General features: G+C 42.1%; 1 non-coding gene across 1 annotated transcript; it reads left to right on the top strand.

Annotated features, from left to right (window-relative positions):
- The first annotated feature begins 2,719 nt into the window (after nt 1-2,719).
- On the top strand, nt 2,720-2,827 carry LOC148548454 (small nucleolar RNA R71). The gene has a single exon (XR_015897449.1). It is a non-coding gene; the product is annotated as a small nucleolar RNA R71 (small nucleolar RNA).
- Nucleotides 2,828-3,688: the final 861 nt, after the last annotated feature.

Raw genomic sequence — 3,688 nt, 5'->3', positions numbered from 1 at the left:
GGGCTTTGGAGATGAACTTTTCCATCTCCCATGACTCGGAGGTGGAAGCTTTTGTCTTCCTTTTCTCCTTTCTAGAGGATTCTCCGGTCTTAGGTGCCATCAATGGTAATGGAAAAACAAAAAGCTTATGCTTTCACCACACCAAACTTAGAATCTTGCTCGCCCTCGAGCAATAAAAGAAAGAATAGATGATGAAGAAGAAGAAATATGGAGAGGGAGAGGGAGATGTGGTTTCGGCCAAGAGGGGTGTAGAGGGGTGTGTTGTGTGAATTTGATGAAGAATGGAGGGCTTTATATAGGGAAGGGAGGGGGGGTTAAGGTTCGGCCATATGGGTGGGTTTGGGTGGGAAATTGGTTTTGAATTTTTGAAGGTAGGTGGAGTTTATGAGGTAGGTTTATGGGGAAGAGTGGATGGATGTGAGTGGTGGAGAGGTGATGGGGAAGAGAGTTTGAGGTGATTGGTGAAGGGTTTTTGGGGAAGAGTGTTTATGGGGTTGTGTGAAAGAGAGTGGTGAGAAGAAGTAAGTGGAGGTAGGTGGGGATCCTGTGGGGTCCACAGATCCTGAGTGGATCCTGTGGGGTCCACAGATCCTGAGGTGTTCAAGGATTTACATCCCTGCACCCATTAGGCATGTAAAAATGCCTTTGCACCCAACTCTGGGCGTTCAGCGCCAGGTTGGTGGCCATTTTGGGCGTTCAACGCCCATTTGTGTGCCATTTCTGGCGTTGAACGCCAGAACCATGCCTGTTCTGGCGTTCAGCGCCCAGAAGCTGCCCATTTTGGGCGTTCAGCGCCAAAACCATGCTCTGTTCTGGCGCTGAACGCCAGACAGATGCTCCTCCAGGGTGTGATTTTTCTTCTACTGTTTTTGATTCCGTTTCAATTTTTATATTAATTTTGTGACTCCACATGATCATGAACCTACAAAGACATATAACTAAGAAAAATATAGTTAGATAAATAAAAATTGGGTTGCCTCCCAACAAGCGATTCTTTAATGTCAATAGCTTGACAGTGGGCTCTCATGGAGCCTCACAGATGTTCAGAGCATTGTTGAAACTCTCCAACACAAAACTTAGAGTTTGGATATGGGAGTTCAACACCAAACTTAGAGTTTGGTTGTGGCCTCCCAACACCAAACTTAGAGTTTGACTGTGGGGGCTCTAGTTGACTCTGCTTTGAGAGAAGCTTTTTCTGCTTCCTCTCCATGGTTGCAGAGGGAGATCCTTGAGTTTTAAACACAAGGGAGTCCTCATTCCATTGAAGGACTATTTCACCTCTGTCAACATCAATCACAGCTCTTGCTGTGGCCAGGAAAGGTCTTCCTAGGATGATGGATTCATCCTCTTCCTTTCCAGTATCCAGGACTATGAAATCAGCAGGGATGTAAAGGCCTTCAACCTTTACTAACACATCCTCTACTTGTCCATAAGCCTGTTTTCTTGAATTGTCTGCCATCTCTAATGAGATTTTAGCAGCTTGCACCCCATAGATTCCCAGTTTCTCTATTACAGAGAGGGGCATGAGGTTTATTCCTGAACCAAGGTCACATAGAGCCTTAAAGATCATGGTGCCTATGGTACAGGGTATTATGAACTTTCCAGGATCCTGTCTCTTCTGAGGCAATGTCAGTTGATCCAGATCACTTAGTTCATTGATGAACAAGGGAGGTTCAACTTCCCAAGTATCAATGCCAAATAATTTGGCATTCAGCTTCATGATTGCACCAAGAAACTTGGCAGTTTGCTCTTCAGTAACATCCTCATTCTCTTCAGAAGAGGAATACTCATCAGAGCTCATGAAGGGCATAAGGAGGTTCAATGGAATCTCTATGGTCTCTAGATGAGCATTAGAGTCCTTTGGTTCCTCAGAGGGAAGCTCCTTATTGACAACTGGATGTCCCAGGAGGTCTTCCTCCTTGGGATTTGCGTTCTCCACTCCCCTTGTAGGTTCGGCCATGGTGCTTATGTCAATGGCCTTGCACTCTCCTTTTGGGTTCTCTTCTGTATTGCTTGGGAGAGTACTGGGAGGGATTTCAGTGATCCTTTTACTCAGCTGGCCCACTTGTGCTTCCAAATTTCTAATGGAAGACCTTGTTTCATTCATGAAGCTCACAGTGGCCTTGGATAGATCAGAGACTAGATTTGCTAAATTAGAAGCATTTTGTTCAGAGTTCTCTGTCTGTTGCTGAGTGGATGATGGAAAAGGTTTATTATTGTTAAACCTGTTTCTTCCACCATTATTAAAGCCTTGTTGAGGCTTTTGATCCTTCCATGAGAAATTTGGATGATTTCTCCATGATGAGTTATAGGTGTTTCCATAAGGTTCACCTAAGTAATTCACCTCTGCTATTGCAGGGTTCTCAGGATCATAAGCTTCTTCTTCAGAAGATGCCTCTTGAGTACTGTTGGATGCAGCTTGCATTCCATGCAGACTCTGAGAGATCATATTGACTTGCTGAGTCAATATTTTATTCTGAGCCAATATGGCATTCAGAGTATCAACTTCAAGAACTCCCTTCTTCATAGGCGTCCCATTACTCACAGGACTCCTTTCAGAAGTGTACATGAACTGGTTATTAGCAACCATGTCAATGAGTTCTTGAGCTTCTGCAGGCGTTTTCTTTAGGTGAATGGATCCACCTGCAGAAGTTTCCAGTGACATCTTTGATAGCTCAGATAAACCATCATAGAATATATCCAGGATGGTCCATTCTGAAAGCATGTCAGAAGGACACTTTTTGGTCAACTGTTTGTATCTTTCCCAAGCTTCATAGAGGGATTCACCTTCTTTCTGTCTGAAGGTTTGAACATCAGCTCTAAGCTTGCTCAGCTTTTGAGGAGGAAAGTACTTGGCTAAGAAAGCCGTGACCAGCTTATTCCAAGAGTTCAGGCTGTCTTTGGGTTGAGAATCCAACCATAATCTGGCTCTGTCTCGTACAGCAAAAGGGAAAAGCATGAGCCTGTAGACTTCAGGATTTACTCCATTAGTTTTAACAGTATCACATATCTGCAAGAATTCAGTTAAGAACTGAAAAGGATCTTCAGATGGAAGTCCATGAAACTTGCAGTTCTGCTGCATCAGAGAAACTAATTGAGGTTTCAGCTCAAAGTTGTTTGCTCCAATGGCAGGAATGGAGATGCTTCTTCCATGTAAATTGGAATTAGGTGCAGTAAAGTCACCAAGCATCTTCCTTACATTATTATTATTTTCGGCTGCCATCTCCTCTTCCTGTTCGAAAATTTCTGAAAGGTTATTTCTGGATTGTTGCAATTTAGCTTCTCTTAATTTTCTCTTTAGAGTCCTTTCAGGTTCCGGATCTGCTTCAACAAGAATATTCTTGTCCTTGCTCCTGCTCATATGACAAAGAAGAGGGCACAGAAAAAATAATAATAATAATAATAATAGAGATCCTTTATACCACAGTATAGGGATCTCTGTGTGAGTAGAAGAAGAGGGGGAGACAAAGAATGTAATATAATGGAAGAAACACAACTGTGAGGAGTGTTGAGATGTGAGATGAGATGTTAGTAGATGAATAAATAAATAGAATAAGATGGGAGAGGAGGAATTTTCGAAAATAATTTTTGAAAAAGAGTTAGTGATTTTTGAAAATAGTTTTTGAAAAATGTTAGTAATTTTCGAAAATTAAGATTTAAAAATTAAAAATTAAAATAATTAATAAAT

Source organism: Arachis ipaensis, chromosome B8 (assembly GCF_059453495.1).
Source record: "Arachis ipaensis isolate K30076 ecotype BB chromosome B8, ASM5945349v1, whole genome shotgun sequence".
NCBI classification, from domain to species: Eukaryota; Viridiplantae; Streptophyta; class Magnoliopsida; order Fabales; family Fabaceae; genus Arachis; species Arachis ipaensis.
Note: the sequence above shows the minus strand (reverse complement) of the source record. Positions and strands in the feature narration are given on the sequence as shown.